Raw genomic sequence first — 21414 nt, 5'->3', positions numbered from 1 at the left:
TAAGGATATCAAGCCTGTATACAAGCAAGATACTTACACACCTGTGTTTATTGCAGCACTCTTCACAAGCCAAGGTAGAACCAGCCTAGAGGGTTGTCATCAGAGGAACAGAGAAAGAAAATGTAGTTGATACTCATAGTGGGAGCTTACTCAGCAATTAAAAAAAAATGCGTTAGTTACGGTAAAATAAATTAAGTGATGACCAGCATGTTATTATGAGAAATAAGTCAGTCTAACATTTTTCTTATATCTGGAAGTTAGGCTTAATTAATACAAACCAGAAGGGGAAAAAGTACTGAAGGGGAAATTTATAAGAGGGATGGGTAAGGCAGAGTAAGAGAGGCGTGATTCTGATCAACGCACATCACGTACATCTGGGTATATCACAATGTTACCCCTTTGTACAGTCAGTGTACAGCAATAAAAAAGGAGAAGTAAACAAAAACACAGAAGGATCACTAATTTGCAGGCACTTTCTTCAGATATGCTCATGTAGTTTGTCTGGTATGAGGGTCAGTGTGGAAATGTTCTTATTTTAGAAATCTTTTCCTCGTTATTCATACAGATGCAGATGCTTGCAGCCAACCAACCATTGGACTGAGCACAGGGTCCCCAATGGAGGAGTTAGGGGAAGGACTGAAGGAGCTGAAGGAGTTTGCAACCTCATAGGAAAAACAACAATATCAACCAACCAGACGCCCCAGAGTTCCCAGGGATTAAACAACCAACCAAAGAATACACATGGAGGGACTCATGGCTCCAGCTGCATATGTAGCAGAGGATGGCCTTATCTGGCATCAATGAGAAGGAAGGCTCTTGGTTCTGTGAAGGCTTAGTGCCTCAGGATAGGGGAATAGCAGGGTGGGGAAGCAGGAGAGGCTGGGTGACTTGGGGAACACACTCATAGAAGCAGGGGAGGGGGAGGGGATGGGAGTTTGCAGAGGGGAAATAGGGAAGGAGGATAATGTTTGAAATGCAAATAAATAAAATAACCTTAAAAAATAAAAAGAAAAAAGAACCACTGATACTGTGGGTCAGTAGATGGAATATAATATTGTAATGTTTTAGAATCAATAGCATTTATGTTACCTGAAAACATGTCAGAAAAGCAAAATCTTAATCCCTGGGAGGAGTCAATAATATATATTTCATCAAAAATATCGAATGCATGGAGAGACACTGGAATTCTTAACATCAAGACTAAGGATGTTGGCTTCCAGCTTAGAAGTATTTATATTTTAACTGGCTCTTGACACTTAAATCACCTATATGAAAAGGGTCAGTTTCTCAGATCCACAGTTTCCCCAGTTGTTTAAATGAAAACAAAATCAGAATGTTATTTACTGTTCTGACAAATTGTGGGAAGTTCTGTGTAAATCACAGAGCCCATGCCCAGTGTTCAGTACACAGTAAATAACACCAAGAGGTGCATGTTTCAGAGCTAATAATGAGAAGGAAGCTGAGTCTATAAATGAGTCTAGGCTCAAAGACCTGGCAACAACAATTAGAGGAGTAAAAGACGCTATCTAAGAATTGTCTGAGTATATTAGGTTTTGGGAGGCTTAGCAGCTCATATTGGAAAAGGAGAAAAATGGCCCCTTTATTGAATACTTTAAAAACTGCCTCCAGAAATACAATTGGAAATAGTTCAATCTATTGCCAGACGTGCAATAGTTATGTAGAAAATACTAATATTTCCTATTTTTCAACTCCATTAGAGGAAGACAGGCTGGCTTGCTTTGAGCTTCACTGGTTTAACTAATCTTTGTTCCTATAAGCTACTGATGGAAAAGGAAAAGATCTGAACTTTGGGCTTAACTATGTTTCCTTTTGATCCATGTTTACCTGTGTATATCCTGACAACATTGCTGAAGAATATTTTCTACTTTAAAGTACATTGCCTAATTTTACATTTCTATATAAATAACAAAAATGTATACCAATAAAGGATTTTCAGTATATTAGAATGTATGCTAGGTAATGCCTGATGTATTACCACTGAAATTATCATATATCTGTAGGTGAGAACTGAATACGGGCTAAGTTCACTGGTTTGTATACATTATATCCTATATAAAGTTTATTCAATATGCAATACATGTGTGTGCATGCACACACACATGTACACACTCTTAGGGATGGCTAGATATCAAAGGAAATAAACTGTTAGTTAAGATCAAATATTGGATGAAATTTGCCAGGAAATATTGTGTGTTGGTTAGTTTTATGTCAACTGACAGAAACTAGAGTAATCTGAAAGGAGACATCAATTGAAAATACCTCAGTTAAAGTCAGGGTGTAAGGCATTTTCTTAATTAGTGATTAATGGGGAAGGCCCAGCTCCTTGTGGATGGGACCATCCCTGTGCTGGGCACCCTGTTTGACTTCCTGCATGACTTTCTTTGATGATGAATAGTCATGTGTATGTGTAAGCCTTTCATCTTTTTGGTCATATTTGATCACAGAAAATTTAACACTAACTAGGACACATGGATATAGGATATATTTCACACACATGCTTACACATGTACATGGTATTGTATAGTATCCAAGAAAAGATTGTCAAAAATTTGCACATTGGCCTCAAATTTGTTTGTTTCAATAGTTCTCATGTACTTAATATGAAGTAATGTACTCTTTACTGAATTTTTCTAAATAAAACTTTAATGTGTCTGGTTTAGTTTTTTACTTCCTTTTTGAGATAAAGTCCTATATGATCCAGGTTGGACTCAAATCCCTGTGTTTGAAATGATGGCCTTGAACTTTCGGTCTTTATGCCTTTACCTTCAGCATGCTGGAATTGCAGATCTGTCCTAGCACAGGAAGTTTATGTGGTGTTAAAGGAGGGCTTCTTCCTAGGCAAGTACTGAACCCACTAAGTTCCATCCTGAGCCTCAGATACATAGTTTTAAGTTGACATTGTAGAATGTGAATCTGTCTCTTATGCTGAAACACTAACATCCAGGTTATTCTGTGTTACAGCAAGTTTTTTTACTTGCAGTTCTCACATCAATTCATTGAAATAACTTTCTAATGGAATAAATTAGCTACTTTCAGCCTTAAATGAAGAAGCCTTATTTTCCAGTTAACAGAAGTGCATTCAGAGACCCATGACTGCACAAGGTACTGAGAATAAATGACAGCCTTAAAGGAAATATTTAAATCATTCCTACTAAGTCTCAGAGAACATTATAGAAGAGACTGTAAAGGAATGTAAGAGCAGGAGAGAGAGAGAGAGAGAGAGAGAGAGAGAGAGAGAGAGACAGAGACAGAGACACAGAGAGACAGAGAGAGAAATGAAGAAAGAGAGAGAAACAAAGAAAGAAAGGAGGGAGGAGGAGAAAGAAAGGAAAAGAAGGCTCAAACACAGTCAGTGCAATCATAAACTCAGAGCATCGGTAGATGCCTTCATTGAACAGGCCCAAAAGAAGTCAAGTATGGACAGAGGAGCAGATCAGGGGCCACTATCTACCAATGAAGACCTGTTTGTAGGGAAACGTGGAGTCATTATCTTCACTTGCATACCCATTGATGATATTGCTAGTTACCTCCTAGGAGGTAATTCAGTTAAGAAAGTTAATCACCTAGCCAAGAGAATACCCCTCCAGGAAGGTGGATCGAACTTAAGCTGTGCTAATGAGATAGTAGAAATACTTATTTCTTTAATGAGATACTATAAGTTTCCTTTCCAGAATTCCTGATCCTACTGTAGTCCCTGTGAGCCATCATGAGGTTGGTTTTGTCCAGCTTTCTGAGTAAGGACTCAGAAAGACATAACTTCCTTCTTCCTCTTCTCTTTATTTGAATGTTGACCAGAATTAAAGGAATTTGTGTGTGTGTGTGTGTCTGACTTTAGACTTCTTTACTCTTCTTTACATCTCTTCCGCTTGCATGTGGCAGATGTTCAAGACTGACCTTCCCAAGTGGATTATCCTTCTTTTAGGAGAGGAAATGATGGCACATTTCTTCATTTCTTGGTTTCGTCTTTTCTACTTCTGCATTTTTATTTTGTTTTGTTTTCAGGCAGCACTGAAGTCTACAGCTTACTTGCCATGAATGTTTTCTTCTAAATGCTAAAAATAGGCCATGAGCTTCTATTTGGCTATGTTCTAAAATTATTTTATTAATGATACTAAGAATTCAAGAACCCAAGACTAGATATCCTAGGTGTTATATGGTGAGTCGGGCAATTTTCCCCAAAACTTCTGGTAAAAACCCACTGGGATACAATGGGTATTTCCGATCTAGTTGATTTAAATAGAATGGGTCACAAAATCAAACTAAAAGTCTTGAATATGGGAATGGAAAGAAGGAGATAATTTTGATTGGGGGGGAGAAATAAAATGAGTGAAGAAATTCTCAAAATACATTATATAGAGATGTATATGACTGTTGAAGAACAAAGCTTACAAAATTGGTAAATGGACAAATAACTTGAGCAGGTTTATGTATTTAGATGATAGGAAGAGATATAATTTTAGTTTATGAATTTAAGTGTCAACAATGGGTTACTGTGAAACTTCAATATGAATTCTAAATCAGGTCTCTAAATAAAGCAATCAAACCTTTTTCTCTTTCTAAGTACCTATGCATATCTTCTGAAGAACATTTGTCACTAATTTTCTCTCTTAAATGTGTTCTTAAAAAGAGCATTATAGTTTGATTTTGTTCTGGTTAACCTTAATTTTCAACAGAAAAATTGGAGATTTATAATGCTATTTACTCTGCTAATCAATAAAAAAGTAGGTTACCATAGTAATAACCTCTGAGATTTGTACAGGTTTTCATCTGATCTCTGTTATCAGTTACATGGACTTCAGATGTTTTCTGCCCTCTTCCACTTGCATTACTGCAAATAAATAAATAAATAAAGTCCCACAAATCCTTTCACTAATTACACAAGTCAGTTTTCTATTACTTGTTTATAATATAGACCAAGTGCCTTCGATGTTTGTGAAATTGCCAAGGTAGAAATAATTTAAAAGCACTTTTAAAAAGACTTTGGGAATAACCAGAAGTGGTTACAGAATATTGGATTAAGTAAGTGTGGAATTAGAGTTCCAATTTTCAGAAAATCCCTTGAAGTAAAGAAACTCGGCCACTTGATGACTATGCCATTCTGGGATATTCTATAAGCACGATCACATCTAGTTATTGGGAGGCTGTCTGGGTATCTCAGATCATGGAAAGGCAATTAGATTTTGCTTGCCTCTTACTTAAATATTGCTACAAATAACATACAATCCTTACAATGCATCAGTAGATTTAGTATTTTAGAAAGTTAATGAACTTCCTATGTTCTAGTGCTATTGAACCTTCTACTAGTTGCTGCCTAATACTAGAATGATTTTATTATTTTAATATATATTAACCCCTATCCAACCTTTAATTTTGTTTAGTTTACTGTGCACCTGCTTTTATGATCTTAACTGACCTAACAAATTCTCTGGGATGCTGCACAGCCTTTCAAAAGTAGACAAAGGCTCTCCTTCATGCTTCTATAAAATTCATTGAAAGTGACTGTATTGCTTCGTTTGGTTCACTTACATTTCAGGTAAGGAGACTGAAAGGGAAGCATAAAAGTCATTGTATCTTCTGTGGGTTTAAAGACCCACAGAGTGCTTGGCCCTATTAGGTCTGTGATACATATTATGTTTATTAATTCATTTCTTGGTAGTGCAATAAAATACCATAAAGTATATGGCTAAAATAGGAGACATATATTTTTATCACATTGCCAAAGATACATGGGAAATTAAAGTTTTGACTGGGTTGGTTCCTAGTAGAGGCTCAATGAAACTTGTCAGACAACTTGATGACTGCCAGCAGATTTTGCTGGTACATTTATCAGTCACCTCAGGCTGTTCCCACCTTCTTCTGCTGTGTTTTCCTACCCTTGTGTCTTGTTTTCCTCTCTAGTTGGTGTCATGAAACTAGTAGAGTGGAGCCTCAGAACAAGGCAGAGTACAGTTTCATGCAATAGCTAACTTCATTCAGCGCATCAGAGAATTTATACCCTCAGGTTAATGCCTAAATAAAGCTTTCAAGTTCTAGCTGTATACAATCATAAGGGCAAGCTGTATGGCAAAGCATGTTTTTCTACAGAGACATATGAATAACTACAACCAAATCACTCCTATCTTCTCTCCCTGGAAGGAACGGAGAAAACACATTCCATGAACAACCCACGGCATGGAGGATCAGAGATTACAAGACTCTTTTTTGTTTACCTGCTGTTTCCTCACAAGCTCTCAGATATTCCCCCATGCAGCTTCATTCATGGACTGTGTTCCAACAGTGTCTGTCTTCTCTTCTTCTAAGATCCAGTTGTACTACATAATGGTCCAGCCTATGGATTTGTTTTACCTGATATCATTAGCAAAGAACCTGTTGACAAATAAACATTTACAGGTATCAGGAGGTATTACTTTACTCTGACTATCTTACGTATGTCATATTTGTGTGTGTCTTGCATATATATATTCATCTTCTCTTTCATAGAGTAGCTATATATCTACCCTCTATGTAAATACATATGTACATATAGATATTTATGTACATGTATATATCAAGATGCTACCCAATCACTCAGAGCAAAAGACAGGGGGATGATGAAATATATATATATTTATGTATATATGAAGTCAGTTTTATGTGAGTGGTAGGACAGCATCTTGCTGTGTAGCCCATACTGGCCCTGAACTTGATAGCCTAAGATTTGCCCCAAACTAACAATTTTTCTGCTTAAGTTTCTCAAGTGCTGGTATTATACTCATGCATCATCATGCTTTGCTTCAAAATATCTTTTAGGAGGCATAATTCAACCTGAAGCAACAATTGTCTGGTATAATTTTGTTATATAGTTGGGTTGCTATAAAATACCTTCTTAAATAGGGTTATGAACTGGCTAACTAGGTCATTACCAAGTTATAGAGGAACAACTTCCTTTAAAGAAAGAATCAATTCATCTGTAGAAATTTCTGGAAGAATTAGGCTAAAAAAAAACTTGTATTCAAAGTTGTTGATTCTTATGTATAAAATGTCTTATAATCTGGGTCATTTGTAAGGGATGAGAAGAAGAGGCAGAGGGCTCCACAGAAAAGCTTTTTCTTGGCATTTAGCAATTAGTTGATTAACATGTAAATTTTATTCAAAGTTATATAAAATATGCATCCATTATTTCCCATTCATCAGATTGAGTTATTTTTAATTTTAATAAGATGCTACAATAATTAAATGATCTAAAATATATAATTTAGTACTCAACTAGTTGATCAGCAGCAAAGCTTCCCTTGCGCATGGGTTCTAGGTACAAGCTCAGATATGAGGGCTAGCAAGGTACAAGCTCAGATATGAGGGCTAGCATACGATAGACAGAAAAAAAGTAGAAGCTAGTGTGTGTTGTCATATACTTGAAAAGACTGGAGACCTCTAGAGAGATAGAATCAAAGCCACAATGTATCAGAAGGAAATGGGAGAGGGCTTGCACATTTCTTTATGTGTAGGTATAACAAATACCTACAGGAGTGCTATATATGTCCTGAGGTTAGTGTGCTGTGGGATCTAGTTGAGTATGAATGTGGAGTCTACTTGTATGTGAATGTCCATAAGTCTTTGGATTTACTGCATTGATGTCACTAAAATTGGTAGATATTTTATAACTTTGGAGAGAGAGACGCTTCCTAGATTCTCTAAATTAAGAGAATTTCAATTTAGTTTTGAAGTTGAAAAATTTTTCTCTAGATTTTTATTTATTTTTCATTATTATTATTCTGCAGAGCCAGTAGGGGGAAGTCACACATTGCTTTTTGGTGGGCTTCAGAAATTTTCATGCTTTTCCTTCAGTAAATTTATCTTCTTGTTTTAAAATTAATTTGAGATAGAATACTTCTGTTTATGGTTGTCATAAACATGCTGGTACTGTTTTTATAAAAAACAAATTTTCTTAAAATTTAAGTTTCGTATTTTCCTAGTTGAAAACAGTATTGAAATACTCCAATATTCCTGGTAAAACAATCTTATTGTTGATGTTATTTATGATACTTTCAGTTGGATAAGTCCATTTGTGATATTGGAGACTTAATGACTGAACTTAAAATGTCCATATGAAAAGTTATGGAAGCTATTAGTCACTTTTTTGTTAAACAAACAAACAAACAAAAAAACAAAAAAATACAGGCTATTTTGCTGGGTCTAGTGATTCACACTTCTAATCCATGCACTTGAAAGTATAAAGTAGGAGAATCACTGTGAGTTTAGGGTCAGCACAAGTGTGTTTGAGGACAATGTGGCCTACATTGCAAGAGCATGTGTCAAAAACCGAACAAAAGAGCAAGTTAGTCTGATATTTGCTATTGTAATCTTTTACGTCTTCTTTCTTTCCTCAGTATAAATCCTCAAAAAAAGGCAACTTTGAAATTTTCAAGATAGAAAGAAAAATAGCTCACAGAAAACAGAGAGCACAATATGGGATCTAGGTGGCTATTGTTTCTGAGAATGTAAGAGCTGATGGAATGACATTGTACATATGCTACAGGAATAGAACAGCAGTGCTCTGGTGGCTAGTAACAGGGAGATCTAAATCCGTATATTGTGCAGTCTTGCCTAATACAGGAGGGAGGATAACACCATTCTTTTTTGTATTATAGTTTCTCTGCCCAGGTAGTCATGTTCACTGTTTCCTTGTCAATCCTTCATGTTTGAAAGTCTGAGTACTTGCACATATCGTTACAGTATTGTGTCACTACAGCTGGTTGCAATGTACCCAACTGATAATTTCATGGCTACACATAAAAGGTCACAGCAAATTAAATATTGGAAATAGAAATTTCGTACTTTGCAGCATGTGTCCTGTCTAGCCATGAGTAACCTTTCTAAAGAAATGGCAGTTGGAATGACATTGTCTTATGATATGTGTGTATGTCTATTTAAATATGAATTTATTATTTAAAGTAACTGGTCAAATAGTATTTATATTTGAAGTAAAAATTAAACCATCATGATTATTTTGTTGACAGTCACATAAAAAAAGGTTTAGATCACAGAGAAATATAATAAAAAAGAAAAAATTAGGAAATAAAATATAAAAAGACATTTATTGGTAAGAAGCAAATAAAGAAGTAGAATGGAATACATTTAAAGAGAACTTATAAAATTAAGCTATATTGTATATTTATAAATATTAACTACTGTATACATGTACATATATATAGTTTTATGAAAGCAGAGAGAAAAGAGAGAACATATAGAGATAGAGAAGGTAAATGAAGTATATATACTTATATATGTAAGCATATATAAGTAAGTATATATAAGTATATATATAAATGAATATATCATATACTTGTATGATATATACTATCATATGACTTTGGATAATATCACAACAACTGGCTCTTGAAAGGAGATTTTAAAGTGCTATCAAATAAAATCACATGACTAATTAAATAGAGAAGATATTGAGAAGATATTGTGTTGAGACTTTCTTCTATAAAGATTAAAATAGAACTCTATTTTTAAAAGAGACTATTTTCCCTAAAAGTTTATGTTTAGGAGCTAAGATTTGTGTCTGTGAGAGACAAGGGGTTAGGAAGCAGGTCCACTGTAAACCTGACCTAGATTACACTTTCATACAAAAAAAGGAGTGGAAAAGTGAAATAATATTTGGATATTGGCAAATATCATATTGACTCATCAGCAATATTAAGAATCATGCAAGTCATAAAATGTATTCACAAAATTGGAGCAGAACAATTAGAAAGTATTAACTTCAATCTGTCATATGTATTTACACCTTTCTATAGAAGTAACAGCAGAAAGTGAAAATCAAAACCATCTGAATTAAACCAAACCAAACAATACCAAAAAAAACTAGACACACATACACAGACACCACACACACACACACACACACACACACACACACACACACAAAGCGCACACATGCACACACACTTTCAATTTAAAGGGCTATCTTAAAGATTAATCTTTTTTCTAAATAATAAACTCTATTTCCAACCCCTCGTGTGGACCCAAAACTTTCAAATACCTGTATTTCATATGTGCACATGTGATATTATATGTAATGTAATATTATGTAATATATATTATATATGGATATATTTCTTTGAATACTTGTTTTTTTCCTAAAGTTTAGAATTATGATATATAATATGATCTAAAAGTGTTATTATATTAGGGACCTGAGAGGTGTCTCAGTGACTAAGAACACTGGTTTCTCTTTCAGGGGACCCAAGTTCAATTCCCAACACTCATTTGGTGGCTTATAAATGAATGCAAATCTAATTCCAAGGGATCTGACACCTTCTGACTTCTGTGAGCACCAGACACATATGTGATGCACAGACATGTGGTCACATACGCACATATACCCATTAAACTTTTAAAAATTATTTTAAAGGCTGTGGTACCAGCTTTCGTTATTAATAGAGATGTACTTGACATGTTTCATGCTATTTGGTACACCTATTTCATGTTCAGCCTTTGGATACTCCCGAAGTCTTTATAAACAACCAATATTTTCTTAGTGGTACCTTAATTCATATTATACATTCAGAACAGAAAATAATATGAAAATGAGTATAATTTATCAGACAGTATCCATTATAAGACAACATTCATAAAAATATAACAAATTTTAACATTGAGGACAATTGTCTAGCTATAGAAAACTTAATGACTAGCTAATAACTTTTAATTATGAATTGCTCTAATGAACTATCTGTATATTTATTTTCAGATAGATTGCATGAAATAGATACTAATATCTCCATTTCAAACATTTGGAAGTGAAGGAAAGAGGAACAGCAATGCCCCAAATCACAAAAGGAATGTTAGCTGTGAAATTTTAGATTGATCTGTGTTCCCAGGAGACTCTCTACCTTACTGCCTCTCAATATTTCCACATTTGTATTTTCTTCAGCATGTGGTTTTTTTTTTTATATAAGTGTTTTCCTTCTTCAAGAGCTACTGCAGTGATGTGCCATTTCCCAGCTTCACATAACTACCTCCTTTGTCCTCATTGCTTCCTGTGTGTCATCAAATTTTGCCTGATCTCAAATTAGAATGGCTTGGATGGTGCTTGGGGTTTCCACCGTGAACCAGGGTGTGAATTGTAAGATATTCACTTCGCCTCCCCAAGCTGTAGAAATGCCCACATGTATTACTAAAGGTTAGATACCCTGGAAGAGTTTCTATGATTCTGTGTCTATAGCCCAGTAATCAAATGATCAGATCTGTTTCTTTCATCATCACAGTATGACCTGATGAGCTGCAATCTTTCTCTCTTTTTACACGCTTAGGCTGTGATTAGTTTGATTGGTTTTGAAACCTGTTGTGGTTTTCCTCTGTGCCCTGCCTGAATATTGACACAATACAATTGCAGTAAGTTTTCTCATTCCATTTTCTCTTAAATGCTTCAACTCCAGGCCACTTAATCCAGAAATGTAAATTATGTGACATTCAATGCCAGTGAACAGTGTAAGCCAAGAGCTCTAGCATAGTTATTTATTTTTTGTAAGACTGTTACTAGTCCTAAATTGTCATGAAGCATACTCAAATAATGATATTATTAATCAGAACACAAAAGGAAGGTCAAGTTACATGATTCCTGAGAAATATAAAATTTATGCATTTAAACCTATCAAATATTATGTCATCTTTATTGCGGTATCAATGCAGATCTTTAATCAGAGTGATTTTCTGTGATTACATTTCCAGATTAAGCTATTGCAGTAATTAAAGGGAACCATGTTCATTAAAAACCATTTATTTAGTGTATAATATTATAAGGCTGTTAACATGGAAAATTAAATGAGGAAACAGATAAGATAGTCACAAACCCTAGTGTTAATGAATATATAATTTAACAGGAGGATTATGCCTAACTTATTTCTCGAACCCATGAACACGGTTAATCTGCAGGCAGAGATGGAGATGATGTATCCATAGGCAAAGGAATGATAAAGATGGCCAGCAAATCACAGAACCTATGAGAGAAACCTAGAATAGATTGTCTCTCAGAATTCTTAAAATGAATCACCCCGCCACAGGCTTCAGAGCTCTGAAGTATAAGAATCTGTGGTTTCAGACAGCAGTCCGTGGTGCTTTCTGTCAAAAATACCACAATACTGTATGATTCATTAGCATTCACATTTGGAGGAATTGAATACAAACTCATATTAAGGCAGTAGCAGTGTGAAATAAAGTGTCACAATTTAACAGCTTCAAATAATGTCCATTTATTATTTCACAGTCCTGCAGATCGAGTGGCCAGGTGCAGGTTAGGCAATCCTTTTGCTCAGTTTCCTAGAAGGCTGAAAACAAAGGCTTCACTAGGGGACAAATCAGCTTAGAAATTTACTCAGGTCACTGACAAAATTTGTTTCCTTCTAATTATACGATAGAAGTTCCCTCTACACCTTTCTTTTTTACTCTATTCGACTGGGGTCTTTTTCAGCTTTGTGATTAGTACCGCTTCCTAACCTAATGGGAGCACAACATGGCTATTAGCTCAGGAAAATATGTAAGACAGTTTTATTTAATAATGTAAATTATGATTACTAGCAACACACCACTACCTATCAGTTATGGACACTCACAGGTTTCACCTACACTGAAACAGAAGTGATCACACACTAACTTAAGTCAAGGCTGTTCATGGGGGCAGAGTTGACAATCGTAATTAAAAGTCACAATTTCAGTAAGAAATATGTATACATTAGGATGTATACATGCGTGTGTGCACATGTGTGGACACTCACAACACACACAGTTACATTGGTAAACAAATCTTAATGTTGTCTTATTTCCAAGATCTTAAGATCAAATTCTATAGACAGACCATGAAGTTCTGTTTTCTTTTATTTTTCGTTGTTAATTTGCATTTATATTTTCTCTAATATGTCCTTTGATTACAAGAGGAATACTGTTTATAATTTTGTATTGTTGGAGACAGATTCCATGGAATGGACATACTAAAGCCACATTTTAGCACCAAGCTTCAGCTTCAGCTTTTTTTCTTTTATAAATTAATATATTTTTTACACTCCATAATTCCTTCCTTGCCCCCCTCTGACTGCTACACATTCCACATTTCCTCTTCAACCCTCCTGTCTCTACACGGATGCTCCTACCTACCACCCTACCTGACCTCTAAACTCTCTGGGGCCTCCAGTCTCTTGAGGGTTATGTGTATCATCTCTGAATGAACACAGACCCGAAAGTCCTCTACCATATGTGTGTTGGATACCTCATATTAGCTAGTGTATACTGTCTGTTTGGTGGTCCAGTGTCTGAGAGATCTCAGGGGTCCAGATTAATTGAGACTGCTGGTCTACAGGAACACCCTTCTCCTCAGCTTCTTTCAGCCTTCCCTAATTCAACAACAGGGGTCAGCTGCTTCTGTCCATTGTTTGGGTGCAAATATCTGTGACTCTTTCAGCTGCTTGTTGGGTCTTTCTTGGAAAAGGTTAGCCCTTACAAAATTATCTCGGGTAGCATGGGAGGTGTCTATTCCCAGTCAACAATGTTCTTTGGCTTTTCAGTTTTCTCAAGTTATGTTTGAACTGACTCTCCTTCATTATATTAGAAAGGAGAAGTTTAAGCAACTACAGAGTAGTACTGAAATCAACTTAAAGTGTCTTTGAATACCTAAGAAAGAAGAATATGGTTGTTTCAAATTATAAGACCGAAAAGGAGGAAGAACATAACTAACTAGCTGACTATTGATAGATCTTTAATTTTGTTTTAAATGAGAGATGCATGTAAACAGTTAAAGTTGATGCAGATAAATGAATTTGGGGGGGTTTTAAATACAAGTCTAAGACAGTTCCAAAAAATTATATCTATTTCTATTTATCCTGGAAAGATTTATATGTGGTGGTACAGTAAAAATTGAATGCATATCAATATTACACTGCAATTCAGTTATTAATATGTATTCTGGGTGCATGATATAAAAATTATAAATTTTAGCACAAACTTAGATGCAATTTAATTTTGATAAGTGATGGACTGTGTCCTTCCATGTTTGTACCTGTTAACTTGCAAGGCTTTTCCTGGATTTATACTTTGATTAGATGAAATAGACATTCTGCAGAGTTAAAATTAAAATGTACATACCAATAAGAGGGTCAGTCTGCAACGGTTGCTTTCTAAATTGTATGTCCCCAGACAGCCATCAGGCAGCCTGCAGAAAAAAGGTATTTGGAAGCCATGGAGTCTTCAGTTTTTATCTCTGACATTATGTTGAGAGTCGACAGATGGAAACCCAGCAGTAGACAGGCAAAGTGGATGCCAAATGAGGCACGTATATATAGCAGAGTGGTGCCCGACCCAGGTGGTCATCTTCTCCTCTCCAGAACCTTTAACATGGCTCACTCCACACTTGACTACACTGTAGTGATGTTGACATGTTCTTCAGTCATTGGCGAATGTCAGTGGGCTCTTGGCTCTCTGCGTAGGGAACTTTGGTATACTCTCTGCTCTGTACATATGTCCAAGCTGGCAGCCAGTTGGCATGGCTGCTGATGCGTCTCTATCTGTCAGATCTCCTCATCACCTTTGGGATAGAAATAGACGATACGGGTATGTCAGCAAGAATGTGATCATTGGCTGGGGAAAGATATCTGGGGGAAATTAAAATTTAGCGATTTTTTTTAAGTCACTTCAAAAATTATCATCTAAACTAGGGGTCCATTTATCTTTGGGAACATAGTAAAAAAATCTAATTAAAGGTGGAAAGACTTCTGCGATCATTTTAGGCAAGATTTTCACAGTAGGCAAAGAGTGAAGCAAACCTTGAACAAATGTGCCCAAAGACTGAGATGATGGAGCAGCAGCAGAGCTAGCCTAACAAAGCACCGTGTAGCACATTCAAGCAAAAATGATTATAGATTAATTGACCAAAATCACAATTAGACATGCATTAAATAGAATCTTGCAGGTGTTTTAAAAATGCGCCATGACCAGGTCTTAGACACTCTTAGGATGATGTATACAAATATGCCTACATTTCATGTTTGTTCTACTCATCACCCGCCTAACAGAAGACACACAAATCGTTTATGCTTCAAATCTATTAGATAACCTTGAAATAATTAGTTGAACTGGCTCCGTCTTAAATGAGCTTCTCCATCATCTTTTCACTTCAATGATGCTATATTTGATTGTTAGATTCATTAATCCACCTATTCACATCAACAATTATTTAGTGAACTCATTACCTCCTGTCCAACACTTTAAGCCATTTCTCTGATTATGCTCCCTAATTAATTTCACAAAATCAAAATCTACTCACTCAAGACAGGAACTTCAGAATCCTCCTTGACTTTTCCTTCACTCACCTTTCACGAGCAATCCTCTCTTATTCTTCTTCAGTCCATTTCCTACACATCACAGATGAGTCATCTTGTGTAAAAAAAATCAGGCACAGTGTTCTGCTCCATTACATTTAAACAGCCAGGCACAGGGTGGAATAACAGTGACCTTAGGGAATCCCACAGCATCTTGGGATAGTATGTGTTATTCACAAAAGAATAAATATTAGAATTTTCAATAACCTTTGTGACATTTGTTACAGAACAGCAGCAGCAGCAACAAGTTCAAACTCAGGGATATGCTTTTCTTATTGCACTGGAGTGGTGGTGATGTGCAAGTATTTCTTTATTTATATATGAAAGTGTTGTCTGGATGCAACCCTACATTACCAGAGGGGCCAAGGATACACCACAAAAACCTAGGCCACAGAATCAACTGATGAGGATTCACTAGGGCTTGAGATCAGGATTCTAGGGGTCCAACCTGGGATATCTGTATATATGTTATGGCTGAATAGCTTGGTGTTCTTGTGATAATCCTAACAGTGGGAGTGGGGACTGTCCCTGACTCTTTTGCCTACTTGTGGCATGCTTTTCCTCTTATTGGATTGCCTGTCCAGTCTTGGTGTGATGGTATGTGCCTGGTCTTATTGGAACTTGTTATGCAGTGTTTGGTTAATGTCTCTGGGAGGCCTGAACTTTTCTAAAGAGAGAGGGAAGATCTGGATGAGAGGGGAGATGTACAAGAGAGACTGGGAGGTGGGGAAGGGGCAAAACTGTGGTTGGAATGTAAGAGAAGAATAAAAAGAAAGAAATAAGAAAGAATAGAAAAAAATCTTAAGCTTTGCCAAAATGATGTTTCCAGGATGGGAAATCAGAAGAGTAAATTACAGTGGGTTCTGGAGCATTTGGGATCTAGGATTTTATGGCTTTTGTCCAATTTAAATCAGAAGGGTTTACCTGACTTACTGTTTGATTGAGTGAATTATATAACCTACCCCACAATGTAAAGCATATGGTTTAATATTTTTAGGATGAGTGATTGTACTATTAGTTATTCTTTGTACAGCAGGTACAGCTTTAAGTCCATCCCAGGCAATCAACCATATGGGGTCACTATGGGGTTCTAGAGTCTTTCTGTGTCTGGTCTGCTCCTTACCAGTTAGTTTCCTGGTCCTATGCTATTGTGGCACAGAACCTTTTGCAGTTTTCAAACTCTCCTGAGATTCTGCACATCTTCAGCAAGCTCCATTCTTTGTTCAATAATCGATACAATCTTACCCTGATTGTTATTTCATTATATTCGTTCTTGTTTTTTAAGAAGTTAAATATTTTATTATTCTTTGAGAGTTCATAAAATTGATGCAAGTTAATTGTGTGAGAATTAGTAAATATGTTGTGATGCATTTTTTTTATTATGCTCACTCTCTAATTCCCCTAATATGCCTAAGAGCCATCCTTACCTCCTTTACCCCCTCAACTTTGTGTCCCTCCTTTTCTATGAATAACCCATCATATCCAATATGTGGTGTTAATAAACTCATAGGTATTATAAATTTTAAAAGTTAATTCTGTTTATGTTTTGCTTTTAAATTTGTAAGCCTTAGTCTAGTATTTAGCATATGTAAAAAAACAGCAAATGTTTGATTAATGAGTGGATCACTAAGTCTTGACTAACTCAATGACCTTGTGAGTCATAACTAGTTTCAGCTCAATATTTTCTTTCCTGATACATATTTCTCCCTGATGAATGGGATTCTGGTTCTCATGTTCTATTAACAAAATCTTGGAGGCCTAAAGAGTGAGTAAACCATTTATAACAAGGCCAAGCAAACATATATCCAATTATGTACAAAGCACTACTTTATAGGACAGAGGGTAAGGAAGGGGAAAAAACACATTTACTATTAGTGCATCAAGAATTATTGGTTTCAGGAGTGGTGACCCACACTTGCAATGCCAGCACTGGGGATGCTAATACAAGTATTGTAGGTAAAGGTCATTGCCATTGTTCTGTTTAGGATGAACTGAAAATGTATATTTTAAACTGTACAGAAAGCACTACAGAAATGGAATTTGGATAAAGATAGAAAGAGGAAGAATAAGTGACAATTTGGGAGCATAAGGGTACTATGGAGGAGGCCAGGTCTTAATGGGATTTTGAAGCAGGGGACTTTGGAGAGCTAGACAACAATATGGCAAGAGTGACAGCATGGTGGCTCAGGAGCTCTGATGGTATGGGGAAATGAATGTCAGCTCCAGAAAACAGGACAGTGGAGTAGGAAAAAACAAACAAACAAACAAATAACATTTGCCCAGAGGCAAAGGGAATCTGCCATTTGACTCCTGTATCCCTACCAACTACAGGCTGACTGCTGCAGGCACAGATGGGATCCTCATGAATGTGAGTCTTGCATGGTGGAAAGAAAATGTGTTTGAGCGTGCTTTATGACATGAGCAGCTGAGCATCCAGCCTGGATGTGTAAACTGGAAACCTTTAGGGATTTAAAATATTTAACTCTTGATACACAATCACAACATAAAAGCCAATTGTTTATTTTCTCATTCAGTTTTACTTATATGATGGTGAGAATATGCGATGCCCATAGTACAGATAGGAATGAAGAATATCAGGGAATAAAAGAACCCTTTGGATGATCTCACTTACTGACTTCATTTCAATGATGAGATAATGGGAACCAAGAGATACTACATTTATTTATTCATTCATTCATTCATTTATTTTGATGGATGCTTCCTACTGCTTCTCATTTCTAAATTTAGGGTTCAGTGTTTTGGTTTGTTGTTGTTGCTGTTGTTGTTTGGTAGGGTATAATTCTCATGACAGTTATGCTCTTGCCACACTAATTTCACTGCATCAAAAAATGTGTGGTAAAAACTTAGAACATTGGGAGTAGAGAATGATGGGGAAAATTATCTTACCCCTAGCCATTCATGACAACTCATGCCTATAATTTCAGCATTCAGGAAGGTAGGACAGGGAGGATGCTGAGGGTGCAAAGCCAGCCCAGATTACAGAGGGAAACTGCCTCAAAACAGCCACGACAACAAATCTTACCCTATGTAAGTGTCATTGTTTAGAGACTAAGATGTATATGGAAGTCAACATGTTCTGTGTGGGAAGAGATAGATGTTAGTAGTTTATGCATAACAATAAAATATGAAGTCTTATTGATTTTATTATGGGTAAAGAGGAGGAGTACAATAGCAACCTATACTGAAGACTGTTTTAAAGAACCCACTTCCCAAGGTGCAGTCCATAGAGCATCATATCACACAGGACCTTATTCTAAGCAGAGATCACACTGTGACCTAAGTGGATTTTTGGTTTGGACTTTATAAGCTCTCCACAAGATCCATACGTACAGCATAGTTTTGAAATTCATTGTTATAAAGCACTGCTTTCCTTATTTAAGGTATTTGTGCCTACTTGAGCATACACTAACTACCTCAAATCAAACTCTTATGAGGCTTCAGGTGTATCAGTGTTAAAACTGGATGAATGACTTTCATGTGTTCATATCAGAATAAGAAATTTTCATTTATAAAGTAAAGTTATGGAGCTAGAGACATGGTTTAGACATTAAAAATATTATTGCTCTTGTAGAGGACATAGGATTGGTTCCCTGCACCCACATCAGTGAGGTCAAAAATACCTGTAACTGCATTTGCTGGGGATCTTGCACACCTGGATGTATGTGCTCTTCATAAAATCCTGTAGGTACACAACATTAAATCAAATTTCAAAAGCAGGAGAAATGAAGTAAAGTTAATGTAAAAATAAACTATAATTGGATTAAGGTTTTTGTTCTGGTTTTGTAAAGTTTAACATTTGGGGAAAAATGCTGGAGGCAATGATAATTACAGAAGAAGTGAATCAAGGTGAACTAATTTATGTCCCTCATGGCTCTGAGAGGAAATGATGCTGGAGTTTTGCAATCTAAGCACCTTAGTATCTATCACCTGTAGTTTTGACCCTGGCAAACCTGAGCATTTGTGGAATGAGGGATGTGTGACAAGATGCCATTTACTCCTTCCTTCAGTCAACAACCACCTATTGCTTAGTCTGAAGTCAAGATGAACTGAAGAAGATAGAGTGTACTATTGAAGTGATCATAGAGCTCGAGGCTCACAAGCGTCCTCCAGTCAATGATAGCTCAAAGACAGTCAAGAAATCTAAATTCTCTTCAGGGCTCTCTTGTTATTGGCTATGTGGCCTCCACTGAACTACCTGTCCTTCTTGTATGTTTGGTTTATTTAATTTCATATTTCAACTGAGGATGTTGAACAGGATAATCTAATGGACTTTGTTGTGATTAAACCTAACAGTTCTTAACAAAGGTAGAAGTTCGAAAACAACAAGAAAATCTGAAGTTTGTCACGTCTGAGCTAAAATCAGCAGTAACCACTGATATGGGGTTGCCTATCTTCAGGTCATTTTTCCATCTGCGAAATGGAGTCATATCTCAAAATTTCAGGCTTGCATATGCCCTTCAAATGGTCTGAGATATGAAGCTAGCAATGTATCACCAGACATGGAAAGGTATCAATAATTGGGAGCTACTATCAGGATGACTTTATTGGCTGAGGAAAATCTCATTTCCTATGAGAGGCATGCCAAATGGGATGCTCAAGTTACTGTTTGCATTTTTCACCCGTGAAGGTGTCCATGAATTGAAATTAGCACTGTGTGGGAGCCTCATGAGATTCAAGTGTTGCTAAGGCAACCGCTAATTTCCAAATCAGGGTAAATAGTTTCACAGAATGTACAGTTTCCTTTAACAAATTGGATTCCAGTGAAGGGCACACCTTTCCATCCCCTGCTGCTCTCTACCCAAGTTAAGGTTGTGCACCTGCAGCTGTGTGCACCAGGGGCTACTTTCATCTTTTGCCAACGATGCTCTGAAGGTTAGAGCCAGTAACAGCCATCCCTGAGGTCTATCAGCTTTTCCCAGTCTTACCTTTTGTAGTTTGTCAAGTTGAAGTCACATTTCTTGACTCACACGGTGGGGCACTGAAACGGCTCCTCGGCACATTCATGTAATAGACTTCTAAGCAAAGAGGCCATGGGGTTTACAGTCATCCAACTCTGCTTCTCTTCCCCACTCTGCAACAATCCTTAGCATACGAATTCCTGCCGAGAATGAACCTATTATTAAGCCAGCATCGCTTCTCTGTCTACATTCTTGTGTTAAATTAGTCCCCTTCATTGTTACACATAATAGACAGCCACTTATACATCAATGAAAATTCAGTGCACTGCTGTGGGATTATTTCAGTCCTCAATGAACCACACATTCCTGCTATTGTTTATGGGAGTGATTTTTAAGTCTCTCTTGCTTCCTTTTAAATCTTTTCTTTGGAGAGGAATGGCCAATCTTCCTCATGTACTTATATTTTCTCCTTGAACCCCTTTACAGAATGGGTACCATTAACAGTGGCATCTTTTCTTTTCTTTTGGGGTAATTCTTAGCGTTGGTTCCTGCTTTTGAATACGCCAGCAGCAAGGCCTGACTGAATACAATGCTAAAAAAAAAACTCATGGAAGCATGTTAATTACCTTCTCTGGAAAAAAAAAGGTAAGAAAGAAAGGAAGGAAGGAAGAAAGGAATGAAATTTGTGATCATTTCATCTTTTCTGGTCAGGTCTTGAATTCAGAAACAATCTTGCTAGCCTTGCTAGCTTTTTCATAGTTTATTTTGGAAAAGGGCTTGTCTGGCCACCTTCACTGAGATTCTATTTGTGCTAGAAAATGCTAGGCCCCACTTGCGTGCTGTTTCTCTATGCATGAAACATAATGCTGAATAAGCATTATTATACAGATCAATGCCACTTTCCCAACATTGAGAGCCAATGAAAGTTCTAGAACATCCTGACCTATACAGCAAAACTCTATCTTAAAGAACAATACATATTACATAAATTAAATTGAAATCTTATAATAAGCATATTTAATTGGGAAAGCTCATCTATGACTGCAGTATTTCTAAGGTAGCAAAAGAGTTAGAAAAGCAGAAATGGGGAAAATCAAGAATGCAACTTTGTATCTGGGCTG

Source organism: Mastomys coucha, unplaced genomic scaffold (genome assembly GCF_008632895.1).
Source record: "Mastomys coucha isolate ucsf_1 unplaced genomic scaffold, UCSF_Mcou_1 pScaffold12, whole genome shotgun sequence".
NCBI lineage: Eukaryota > Metazoa > Chordata > Mammalia > Rodentia > Muridae > Mastomys > Mastomys coucha.
Note: the sequence above shows the minus strand (reverse complement) of the source record.